The 13,994-nt window shown below is 36.6% G+C and overlaps 1 protein-coding gene and 1 pseudogene across 1 annotated transcript in view; both read left to right on the top strand.

Annotated features, from left to right (window-relative positions):
• ATG10 (autophagy related 10) overlaps positions 1 to 13,994 on the top strand; it is a 227,996-nt gene that overhangs the window by 92,378 nt on the left and 121,624 nt on the right. The window lies entirely within an intron of this gene.
• On the top strand, positions 4,426 to 5,017 carry LOC115294578 (annotated as a pseudogene).

Genomic DNA, 13,994 nt, shown 5'->3' on the forward strand with positions numbered 1-13,994 from the left:
AAGCTCATTGATAAGTCCTTGAAACTGGCAGAGTGACCTCCCTCTAGGGGCTCTGCTGCCTCAATGATGACACTTTGCTAGGGCAAAAGAGAACCTTGGCTTAACATTATCCTAACCTCAAGGATCCTGTAAGTCTACTTCCTCCATCTCAACTGCCCCAAGGTGTATGCTGGCAGTCCTACTCCAAGATTATGGCCCTCTGATATACATCTAAAGGGTCTCATGACTGAGGTTTTATTAAATGGTAGTAAGTGGCATTTCCCTAGCAACAGTTAGCCCCTCAAGGTCCTGGAAACCTTGCTTCCAAAATTCCTTAGAGACTTAATTCTATCCCTGAATTAAGGACCTGCCCATGGGTCCTTTCCCCATGTTTTAATAAAATCACCATTTTGCATCAAAGACATCTTCAAGAATTTTTTCTTGGGCATCAGCTCTGGGCCCCAGGAATCCTCCATCACCCCAAAACTTCATCACGTAAAGACACTGAATACTTTTAGCTTAGATTAATTAATTAGTTTTGAGACAGAAGAATGAAACAGTCTCTCCTTAGGTTTATTATTTTAATATCTAAAGATATAGAATATATGATAATAGTGAACTTAATTTATTTTTATCAAGCTCTACCTTTTCTTTTTAATTATTTGCTAATGTTAGTTTTAACATTGTGCAAATTAAGGGATCATTGTTTCTAGACTTCCATACTTGCTTACCTAAAAACAAAGCTGTTAGCTAATGGGACCAATGAAAAATTTTCAGGTCCTTTAAGAATTGAATGAGATTTATTGAAACAGTCCTTGTCAGCAGCAAGAACAATATGAGTTAACAAGTAATGAATAGATAGTTCTCTTTTAAATGGTACCCAGTAAGCCAGCTTGACCAAATTGCATGGAACTTTGTTCAGCTCACCCACAAAACATAGACTTGTTGACAACATTGAAATAAAACAGAAAGATGAATCTTATAAGAGCAATAAAGCAGCATTACATATTGAATTTAATTTAATTTAGATTTAAGTAGGGACTTGAACTGACCTGAACCATGACCAAAAACTAGACAACACCCTACTAATTTGTAGGTCTTTCCCTCACCAAAAGGAAAATAAAAAGCTATCTGAGGAGTTGTTCAAAATGCAACCTACCTATATTTATATTTTCTTAGATTACGCTTTGGAAAAATATGACAAAAACAAGAAAAATCTAAATGCTTTGTCAGCCAAACCTCTGTATGTTATTTAATTGAAAAAAAAAAGTATAACTTCCCAAAGAAAAGAGTAGATACAGTTTCTCCTCTATTTAATGGTGGTGTAATAAATTTAAAAAGCATTTTAGTTGTTGCCAATATTTAGTTACTTTAAAAACAGTGATTGTGTATATTGAGTAGTTTCAGTTAAGATGAAATGTATTTATGGGATAGGGCTATAATTATTAATTGATAGAGTATTATAGTTTACTATGTATGTTTCTTAATCAGAAATAATTAGTGTAGATTTAAGTATTATTTCTGTATATACTTTTTCTGTACATGGAATGACATTTGTAGATATAGGAACCTTTGGTTTACAACAACTGAAACTACATCAAATTAATGATTAGGGACAATGTAGTAAATATCTGATGTTTTGCGTTATGTATGTTGGACTATGCCTCTTGTTCAGAAAATGGTGTAGCTCTTTTCAAGTCAATAACGATAATTATAAACAAGATAATTCTATCAGCACAAGTCGGTCTTATTCTGCATATATTAATTTAGCACAGTATTGCACTTAATAAATTATCATTAATCATAAACACATTTCCACATGTGCATATTTAAGTTTTTTAATGTTTGCTTCTTGGTTTTTCTGTAGGGCTAAGGTATAAGACACTCATTTCAAATCTAAGAAGCTGCATAATCAGTCTTTTGAAGCCCACTGCAATCAATATCTATGCAAATGGGATAGTTATGGAATTTACACTGCTTTGTCAATCAATCACTAGTCAAGCCCCCACCCTATACTCAATATACTCATAGATATTTTTTCTTTTTAAGGAGAAAATTTTTTTCTTTTTAAAGGACGAGACTGCCTTTTATTTGTTATAAAAACAAGTTCTATATCTTTTACTGCTTCTCCCTCTTGACACTTACCTGCGAGAACAGTGAGTCAGCCCATTCTGCCAGTCTCTTTCTTCAAGGCGTTGGTCAGTTTCCAAGCTTCCTGAGTGCACCTGTGGCCTCCTATGGTCATGTCTTTGGGCCTGAGTTCTTGAAAGAAGGAATGGATCTTTGGGACTCAGAGCTGGTTAGACCAACATTGTGTTGATCATATGCTGCTTGTCCACTAGCAGAGAAATCTTGAGGGGATCACCAAAGGGCTCTTTCTTTTACCTTGATAATGTGAGGTTCTTGCCAAAGATGTGGTGGGGACACAAACCGCTTTCTAATTAAGCAGAAGATAGAAGCTGCGAAGGATAGTTAATTAGTTGGAATTCCAAAATTGGGGTTCAAGGTTTATTTGCATTGCATGGGAATAATGGACTATTAGAAGAAATGTAATAAGGAGAAATCTGAAGTTTTACACTTAGATTAAAGAGAAAAAACAAATTACTAAACATATACAAAGTAGGGAAAGTCTGGCTTGAGGGTACTTGCAGTGGAAAACAAAACAAACTAAAAACTAGATCTTTTTTTGGCTACTATAACCATGGTATGAGTCTTTAGTCTTGAGGACTGCTGAAGAAACTAATTCATAAGGCTGTCTTGTAAAGACAACAAAGGAAGTTAATAATCCCTTTGTTTTCTTCTGGTCAACTCAGATCTTACGTATGTGTTGAGTTCTATTCTGAAACTTTTAAGAATGAGTCTGAAAAGCTGCTTATATAGAAGAGGGTAACCTAGATGATGAAGATGAAAGTGTTAGAGTTTAAATAGAGAGGATGTAGGTAGAACGTGATGTTACTCTTCAAATATTGAAAACATATTTGCAGACTCAGTGGGTGAGGTAGGAATTAAGTTCCTAAGTTCTGGGTTACAAGCATACACATAGGGTTATTCTCTTCTGTAAATGAAGTCTGGGGATGGATGGTCCAGGGCTAGACAAACAGCTCCACAAAGTTGTTGAGTACTATGACTCTGATATCTTCACTGAATGATTACTTCCGTCTGCAAGATCATCTCATGGTAAGTCACTGGAAGTCCTGCAGTCACATCCCTGTTCCGGGTAGCAAGAAGAGGTTGGGTGTGGTGTGGAGGAAAGGCACACCTTCTCCCTTTTAAGAAACCTTCTCAGAATTTGCACAGACATTTCCACTGACATTTTTTTACCCACAACTTAGTCTTCTGGCCACATCTGGCTGCCACGGAGGCAGAATAAAACCAGTAGGTAGAAGCTTAAAAAGGCCAAATTTTATTAAATATAGAGAAGAATTTCCTTATAGTTTTATATGCCCCAAAATTAAATGCTTTTTCTTAGAGATACTGATGTAACTGTTGTTGAACATCAAAAGCAACTAGAAAATTGCCCGTCAGAGATATTTTGGGGGGAGACAGGATAGGCACAGTTCCTTATGATATGATGTACCAAGATTATTTCAATACATGGGTGCATAGGCCATACTGAGTTTTAGTCTGGTTAACTTTTCTTAGGAGATTTTGATAAAATTAGATTTTTCCTTACTACATCTCAATAATGACAGATATTCCTTAAAGTAAATACAACCCAAGTCTTGTGTTCATGTTTTTCAGAAGCCAGCATTTTCTTTAATGGAAGGCATTGGTGAAATAGTATTCTGTGGACACATGGCTCCACACAACTAGCAATCTTTCTGAGACTTGAAATTTTATGCCTTATGAATTTTCTTACTGATTCATTTGCTACAGGAAGTTTTGATCCAATTGATTACAAAGCAGATTTCATTCAATATAGCTATAGGACACATACATTTTAAGGTTTGTGACACATGAAATGTATAAGCATTGGTCATTTTGTGGTAGATTTCTATTTTCCTTTGGTATTTGGATTATGTGAATTTTCATATTAAGATACTTTGGATTTGCATTAATAATTCTATAATTAGGAGGTCGAACATATTAAAGTTATGAGTTTTTTAATTTTAAACTATACTACCCTGTCTGTACCATTAGCCTGTGGGAAGCAGACTGAAAATTCTCCACTACTATGTCTAGGCCTGTGCTCATTCTTGCTGACATAGATAGTATTGAGAAGTTACACAATAGTTACTGGATGCTTACTTGCTAGAAACAGAAGGAGAAAATCTACTGCTTGCCAAATTAGAAACATGTCATACACAAAAGAAACTCTGGCTCTCGTATGCTCTTGTGTCCCCCTGTGTGTGGACCTAAACTCAACTGGTCCACCTGAGACACCCCTCTCCCCGCCCCTGGAGTGCCTCCGTCCCCTGTGCAGGGTTCCACTTCTGCTCCAACAAGATGAGAGAAACTGTCATGAACCAAGAAGAAACTGGCCGAAGGCAGGCACAGGTGTACATTGGTGGGAGAGGAACTGCTCACTTGAAAGAAGGTGGTTCACAGAACGGCTATAGCAGATGATCTAAAAAAAAAAAAGTTCTCCTTAAAGAAGTTGGGGGCAAACAATATTTCTGGTATTGAAGAAGTGAGTATGTTCACAATCCAAGGAACAGGGATCCGCTTTAGTGCAGGTGTCGCTGGCGGCGAACCCTCTCACCATACAGGTCCCGCTGAGACAGAGCAGCAGACAGAAATGCCACTGAGTATCTTCAACCAGCTCGGCAGACGGTCTGACTAGTTTAAGGAGGCTGGCGGAAGCTCTGCCCGCAGTCTGTGGATGGAAGGGCACCACCTGCTACCAGAGAGGAGGAGGAGGATGGCCTTTCCGATCTTGTGGAGAACTTTGATGAATCTTCCAAGAATGAAGCAAACTGAATAGAGTCAACTTCCGAAGAAGATAAAACTTGAAGGAGGTACTAGGGGGTGCTATTTTATATTATGACTGCTTTTTAAAAATTTTGTTCATGGATGTGATAAAATCTAGGTATATGATATTTTTAAGCGCAAGCCCCTTGGACACTGCAGCTCTTTTTGGTTTTTGCTTATACACAATTCATTCTTTGCAGCTATTTAAGCTGAAGAAACCTGGGAATAAAGTTTGGGACAAGGTTAATAAAGTTCTTTGACTGGTAAAAAGAAAAGAAATGAAAAGAAAAAGAAAAAAGAGAAAAAGAAACTTTGTTTTCAAGATTCCGAACAGATAAATCAAATATTATTAACAAGACTACAGTAAATATTGTTAGATTGTGTTCTTTTAGAGACTTAAGTGAATTTTCCAGAATATAAAAACACTGGCCACATTTCGCCTATCTATACACATTTTTAAAGCATGGTTTTGATTATTTATATCTATATCTGTATCTATCTATTCATTTTAGTTACAGTGAATAGTTTTGGAAAGCATTTTGCTTCAACTTGGAGTTCATATGGTGCAAAGCATAAAAAGACAGGGTTGTGGGGAGCTCTTAGGGAGACCGTCCTTCCCCACAGTGTGTAACTGATGTCCTTTACTGATTTGCATTCGACCGTGTACAGCTCAGCTCTGCTTCAGGGAAGCAACTGTTGGATCTCAGCTGTTTGGTCCTCCTCTTTCTTGGCTTCTAGGCCTTATCTCACACCCAATGTGAAACCTTTTTACTTGAGCGATCCTAATTTGATCCTAAGATGAAATCCTTAACTCATATGATTGGCACTGTGTTGAACTGACTTGAGCCGTGCCTTCTAAAGATCACGACTTATTTTGCAGGAGAAAGATTAAATTAAAATGGAGGGATTGATTACTTTTGTCTCTTTCCTTCTTTCTTCCCAACTCCTCCCCAAGAAAAAAAGACAGAGCTTTTCCACCACTTGGTTTTTCTAAACCTTGCACAAATAACCCGTCAGGCCTCAAGTTCTTTATCTGCAGACAAAGATAATAATATCTATTATGTAAGAATTATAGCAATTAATTTCAATAAACATCTTCCGAGCTCTTTCTGTATCCTTGGTCTAGTAAATTGTAACAATTTCTCTTAAAGCTTTTAGCACGGTATCTGGTACATAGAGATCAACAAGTATGATTCCCTTTACATTCTAAAATGAGGTCCTAATATAACGGGCACCCATTGAGTCCACGGTTCTCGCCCTTATCCCATGGACCTCTCGGTTTATCTATCCCATGCAGTGTTTAGGGGATTGGGATTGAGTTTTACATTGTGCCTGTCCCTTTCTTGTCTTTTTCTACCACATATCTGTGGTTTGTTCCTCGGCTTGGCTCCCTTGTCCTTCCTTCCTGAAAAACTCATCTTTCTTTTAGAAATCCGTACTAAATCCCATTGTATGAGTGTATGTATGTATGTATGTATGCCTGGCATGAGCTTCAGTGATGCCCCAGTTGTTTCTGCCCACAGGTTTTGGTTTGTTTTGTTTAAAGCTTAATGAGTGTTTATCACAGAGTGATCACACCCATGTATCCAATACCCAGATAAAGAAACAGAACACAGGACCCTCTCCTGACACTTTCAGTCACTACTTGCTGTCTAATGGTTACACTAATCTGACTTCTACACTTAGACTCATTTTGCCTTGTTTGTTTGTTTGTTTGTTTTCCTAAAGATGTTATTTTTATGAGTCTCTAACCCAACACGGGGCCTAAACTTACAACCCTGAGATCAAGAGTCACATGTTCCACTGACTGAGCCAGCCAGGTGCCCTTGCCTCTTTTTTCCTAACCATATATATATATATATACTACATATACTACATATACTACATATCATATACTACATGTTCTTTTGTTTATGTCTTATTTTGTTCAACAACATGGTTTTAGATAATACTAAAATATTTTCTATTGGTTTTAGATCAAACTTTGTAGATTTATAAAATATCAATATAAAAAATCAAATGCAAGTAAGCCGGTTTTCTGTATAATGTTCAGGAAACTGATTTAACATTTGATTTTGCAGTCAAACCAAATCATGATGTAAAGAGGCCAGTTACTGTATGTATTTGTTTTGGCTGCCATATTGAGGTTAGCTATAGGCAATAGGTAGAATAGAGTTATAATGTGAAACTAACAGTTTTTGGGGTGCCTGTGTGGCTCAGTTAGTAGAGCATTCAACTCTTGATCCCAGGGTTGTCAGTTCAAGCCCTACATTGGGCTTGGAACCTACTTAAAAAAAAAATATTTTTTTCTTAAACACCATAATGTTCTTAAAAAAATTTTTTTAATGTGTATTTATTTTTTAAGAAAGAGATAGAGTGCAAGCAGGGGAGGGCCAGAGAGAGAGGGAGACACAGAATCCCAAGCAGGCTCCAGGCTCTGAGCTGTCAGCACAGAGCCTGACATGGGGCTCAAACCCACGGACTGTGAGATCATGACCTGAGCTGAAGTCAGACACTTAACCAACTGAGCCACTCAGGCACCCCTCTTAGATTAACTTTTAAGCAAGAGTCTAAGGTAGAACTTAAGTTTTATCACTGAAGTTCTATGTGAAATTATAGTGAATCATCATCAATAAAATCTTTTGTCATTTTTTTCCATAGGAAAAACATTTAGAATATAAAGTTATATTTGTTTATATGTATTTTTATTTCAAAATAGCTAGTATTTATTTATGTTGGTGTTTTGAAATAAATGTGACATAACATGAGTTGATTGTTGTCAGTTCATACTGCGTCAGGGAGTCTAGAAAGGACTGAGTTATTATAATGAACACTTTATAATATCAGTGTTTGATGTCACACACTTGCACATAATGACATCAACAGAGCTGGAGCCTGATAAATGGCCTTCCTTGACATTTTCTCTACAGAAAATACCAGTAATTTCATTTGGAAATGAAATTTTCTCTACAGAAATATTCACAAGGTGTTCAGTAGTTTACTGCACTGCTATTGGCTAATAGGATAAATGGATTACCATAAGGAATGAAAGAAGCGTAACTTTTATTGGTTATTACTGTTTTCATTTTACAGCAAACCACATCATATGTTTCCTGTGTTCATTCAACATTGGATATATATTACGTTAAATGAAAATGAATCACATATTCTGAATATTTTTCTTCCACACTTCAGAATGCTTTTGAAGATATTGTCTAACTGCCAGCTAATTTACAGCTCTGAAACCTTGTTGTATCATTTCTGAATAGAGCATTCAATAATTTAAAGTGAAATGAATCACCATATGATGAATTGCTGTTAAATCTTTTGGGATGTAAGGGTTTCTTTGCTACAGTCATATATGTAATTGTACATTTCTGCAGGGATGCCCTCTAACATTAGAGGACGTATTCATGAGCTGCATTTCCAAAAACAAATCTAATGATTTGACAGCCCTGCTCAAAAGAGAGCAGCTCTGCATTTTAGAGCTTGCCATGCATTGGTGACGGAGTCACAGTGAGCCTGGGGATATCTTCTGTGCTCTGACCTTCTGCTTCCTCCTCTGGGCCTGGCTGCTGTGGTCCTGAGGCCCTAACAGAAAGGCACCCACTCACCAACCAGTCTCTCATCTCGACAGTCCCAGTGAGGGTGGGGGTAAACGTCGTGTATCCCAGCACAAGAATGCTGTCAGTAGGATACTGTCATGGCTAAAGCCCTTGTTCTTGTTCATATGGAGATTTCTTAAGGAAAAATAATTTCCAAGCTCTGTGGAATATCTTAAAAATACTATTTTGACATTCTCATAGCCGAATTCAACAAAATTCTTACTGCCTAAATGTTATGAATGGAATAAATATTTTCATAAATTCTTTGAATGTAACCATAGGCATATCTAAATATATTGACTATTTTTTTCTATTTGGCTTCTTCTGACTAGACTTTTAATATTGCTGCTTTTAATATTACTGCATTTTACTTTTATGGATAATCAAGAATGTGCATGAAACCTTAATTGCTCAGTGATTATTTACTTTCTTTAAAACATAACTGAATATAAACTAGGATAGAAACTAAGAAAAAGCTATTTTTAAACATGGATGGCTTTGAAATGGTATGTGAAATTAAATGGCATATGAAAAATTCACTCACCTTTTATTTTTTCTGCCTTATACTTGTAACTTAAAATGGACCTAGGATCTAGTTCATTTGTTTAGTCATGGAATCACAAGTAGTATCTTGCTGATCACTAGCAGTCTGAACCCTTACTTGAAAGGTTGGGAAATGGAGCCTACCATGTTAAGTGATTCGCGTTGTAACGGAGGTAGCTCCTGCATTAATGCCGCTCAATGACAATAATCCACCGCTGCGTCCCTCACCTATGGTGTACTATTTTTCTTTGCTCAAGGACAAAGGTGAGGTCTAATTTAACATGTTTTAGATTAAAGAGATTTTATAGTACACTTAAAAGCACAGAAAACATGGATTTATTAGAAAAGACACTAGCCTTTAGCACAGATGTCTTTGCTGGTTTCAGGTTAATCTTTCTGGGACATCAGTTCTAAATCATTTTTTTAAAAAGTTGACTGCCGTAAGCCATATTGTAGATCACATGCACGTATATGCCAAAAGAGCTGAACTGTGGTATGTGAATAAACATTCCTTGACCCCATCCTGATTTTCTTACCACTCTTTATGTGAGCAAGCAGACGACCATTTAAAGTAAGAAAAGTAGAGGAAAATAGAGAAGTAATAAAGGGCAATTTGAGCAGTACGTGCACTACAGTATCCGTGGGACCCTTCTCCAACTTCATGTGATAGCATGCAGGATAGAAAAGGTTCTTTCAGCAACTGTTTAGAAAAGTATGTTCCAAAAGATCTGCATAACATTAGTGTAACCAAGTGTTCCTCTATGTGGCTTCCTGTTTTGGAATTAAATGCCTTCAGGGTACTCAGAATAACTCTGTTTAAAAACACAGGGAGAATTTAACCTTTTATGCTCCTCATTGGTTCTTAAAAACTATAGATTAATTAGGAAACAAAAGCTCTCATCCTCCTTTGTTTCTCAATAGTTTCAGCTAAATTTGAAAATTGTTTATACATAAAGTAGGTGGTTTAGTTAAGAAACAAAGGTATGAACAGGAATTCTGGCAGTATTTATTACCATTCAAATCCGAAGATCGGTTTGGTCTCTTTTTAAACAATTTTCTTAGATCAACTTTTTTGTGGATAGGGTTATTTCCAAATGAACTCAATAAAAAATTTCAGCTCTGGTTATTTGTAGGTGGTATATACTGGAAGCAGATAAGCTGAATCTGTGTTTACTTCTTTGTAGTGTTATTGTTCAACATTCTTAGCTTGTTCAACATTCAAAGCCAGCAGAGGGAGCACCAAACAATATTTTTGTTTAGCTTCAAGTTTTAATGTATTTTTAAATTTTTTTCACCATTTTCATTAAAAAAAGACATGTACACCTAATCATTTACTGATTATACATTTTCACTGTATAATATAGTTTTGTCTTTTTATACGCTTCGATTTCTTTGAAATTAAAAGACTTAAAGGAGCCTTATTTGTGCATTTCCATTCTACACACGTTCATTAAATGCATAATAAACTGTGTATTAGACTTGACAAGGAACAGAGTCAAAGGCGAATATGCCATAGTCTCGGTCCTTCAGGAATTTATAACCTAGTTGAAGAGAGAATTATAAAGATCCTTCTGTTTACAAGGTAAAAATATGGGCCACTTATCTTGATGAAGATCAGCGAAGGTATTATTGAGAAGGTGATATTTGAATTGGACCTTGGAGGAGAGGTTTCCTAAAATGGAAATTCTAGACTAGAGGGAACTGTATAAATGTAGGGTATATTTGGGGAAAGGAAATTATAGTGTTGTGCCCTGATAGAACATAGGTGATAGAGAGGATGTACTGGGTGATGAGGTCAGAAAGCTAAGGTGGAGTCAGGCAAAGGAGCACTTTGAAATCTATAGAAAGAGTTTTGGTTTTATTCTTTTGGCAAAGGAGAACAAATTGCAGACCATTAAAAGGAAGCAAATGATGTTTTAATAAAATAATCATTCAGGGTAAAAGGTTGCCTGGAGAACTGAGAGATTAAAATTGAAAATTTTTGTGGAAGATCAGATGAGATATTATGGCAGTTTGGATAATAATAATGCCTTTCATTTGTATGTGTATGGATATCACACATGTTTGTGTGTGTTTGCATGTGTTTCTATAGACATCTGCGTGTATATGTGTGTGTATGTATTCACACACATATAGTATATACAATACTACTGTTCCTAAGGATATATATATATATATATATATATATATATATATAGTCTTTCAGAATTATCCTGTGTTTAAAGATTTGAACTAAAAATATGTTAGTGTATACAAGGTCTCAAAGCAAATTCAAGGCAATGATTGTACTCAAACCCTAGGCCTTTTGAGGCCAGGCCGCATAATGTTTTCATCATAGGGTGCTGCTTTTGTTAGATGATGTCAGTGTGGGCAGGAAGTGTGTGTGAGAGACATGATGAAAGTATGAAAGGAGTGGACACAGGACAAGGAGGGATTGAAGACAACCACCAGGTTCTCATTCTCTGTGACCAGGAAGCTGAATGTGTTGCCATTGCCCCCATTTGAGACGTAAGGGGAGATACTGGTTGGCAATGGGATGAGAGATAGACAGGGGGGAGGGGCAAGTGGGTGAAAGGTAATTCAACCTCAGCATGTCAAATTCAGGATGCTGGACGGCATCTTTGTTGAGATGTCTGGCACAAACTTCCCATTTTAGTTTTGGAGCTCAGAAGAGGAGCCAGACCTAGAGTTTGAGAGTGGATACGATAATTCAGGGAAACTAGACTGAGAAGAGGAGGTAAGTGAGAACCACCCTTTCGGGATGCCTCTGTGTAGGCGGGCAAAGAGAGAAAGAAGCGTGGGCAGAAGCCTGCAGAGACACCGACAGAGATGAGAGCAGTCAGACAAATGCCTCGTTCGTCACTTAACAATGTTTACATGGCTCTATGGGCAACTGTCCAGAACATACAGGAGGGTATCTTTGCAGAGTCCACTGCTGCAGGGGACAATTGAAGATGAAACTGAGCAGAGGTCATTGGGTTTGTTTACCCAGGAGATCAGACTTCCTAAATATGCACAGAACTTTAGTTGTGCCCTAAAATACAAAGGATTAATTTTTTTTTTAATTTAATGGTGGGTAGGGGCAGAGAGAGAGAGAGAGAGACAGAGACAGAGAGAATCCCAAGCAGACTCCATGTTCAGTGCAGAGCCCCATGTAGGGCTTGATCCAATGACCCTGGGATCATGACCTGAACCCAAATCAAGAGTCCAAGGCTTACCTGATTGAGCCACCCAGGCACCCCATAAAGTGGACTTCTACCTCACAACTCTGCATATGAGAAGTTAAAAGATCTGAAAGGTTCTTGGCTCAAAATGTATGAACTATAATCTTGATATCCAGGTTTGTTGTCTGTGGATTGAACATAATTCTGTAGCTTCCAGAAGATTATAATACCCTTGTAACCTTGATTATTTATCTTTATTTTATGTGTACTTTTAATTTAATTTTTTATAACGGAAAAAAAATCACTTTTGTCTTTGTATAATGATGTAAGTTGGTTATAAAAAATTAAAATACAAAGAAGAAATTCAAAAATCACCCCTCAGATATCCACCACAATACATTAGATAGCCAGAAATATACCTTCCTTCCCTCTCTGCTTCCTCATTCCTCCTTTCTTTCTTTCCATCTCATTGATCAGTTGAATTCAAGCTTCATTTTGGGTATAGGCATTATTTAAAAATAAAAAAATCTTTAAAAAAAAAAAGGATAACTCATTGATCTGTTAGTCATACTACATCTATTACTTTAAATAAAAAGGATTAAATGTATTTCACTTAAATTTATAAAAAGGAAAGGACACTAAAAGTACTTAAAGAGTTGTTGACCTTCCAGATACATACTTCACTATAAGAGGTAGTATATATTTTGGAATAGCTGTAAAGAGATTATGGATACATGAGGTTAGAGTCATGATTTTAAGATGCAAATTTCTGTTTAGACTTTTTATGTAATCTGTCTTTAAAGATGTGCATATATCTGTCCTTTCCTTGTTTTTGTTTGTTATATAGTATTTTTACTTATTTAAACCGTATAACATTTATAACATAATTCTGTTTTGTAATTAAGGTCTATACCTGTTTAATTCTAGTTCTGTATTTAACAAATATAATTAACTGGAATTCAGTTCACTGTTTTTTTTTTTTTACCTTGACATTTTAACCCTTGAATTTTATTTTGTTTTAAATGTTTCTTCTGTTTTTATTTTTATTTTTGAGAGACAAAGAGAGACAGCACAAGCAGGGGAAGGTCAGAGAGAGAGGGAGACACAGAATCCGAAACACACTCCAGGCTCTGAGCTAGCTGTCAGCACAAAGACCAATGTGGGACTCAAACCCACAAACCATGAGATCATGACCTCTGAGCTGAAGTTGGATACCCAACCGACTGAGCCACCCAGGAGCCCCAACCCTTGAATTTTAAATTTGATTTGTATTTTAGTTTTTGTTATTAAGTAGAATTATTTAAAAAAATTTTTTAATTAGAAAAAAATTTTTAAGTTAAATAATTTTTATACTGGACTTTAGTTTCTACTGCAAAGCTGTAATCATCAAGACAGTATGGTATTAAAGGGCTAGTATCTAAAATATACAAGGAACTCACCAAACTTCACACCCACAAAACAAATAACCCAGTGAAGAAATGGGCAGAAGACATGAACAGACACTTCTCCAAAGAGGACATCCAGAGGGCCTACAGACACATTAAACGATGCTCAACGTCACTCATCATCAGAGAAACACAAATCAAAACCACACTGAGATACCACCTCACGCCAGTCAGAGTGGCGAAAATGAACAAATCAAGAGACTATAGATGCTGGCAGGGTGTGGAGAGACAGGCACCCTCCTACACTGTTGGTGGGAATGTAAACTGGTGCAGCCACTCTGGAAAACAGTGTGGAGGCTCCTCAAAAAACTATCCATAGAACTCCCTTATGACCCAGCAATAGCACC

The sequence above is a fragment of the Suricata suricatta genome, chromosome 6 (genome assembly GCF_006229205.1).
Source record: "Suricata suricatta isolate VVHF042 chromosome 6, meerkat_22Aug2017_6uvM2_HiC, whole genome shotgun sequence".
Classification (NCBI taxonomy): Eukaryota; Metazoa; Chordata; class Mammalia; order Carnivora; family Herpestidae; genus Suricata; species Suricata suricatta.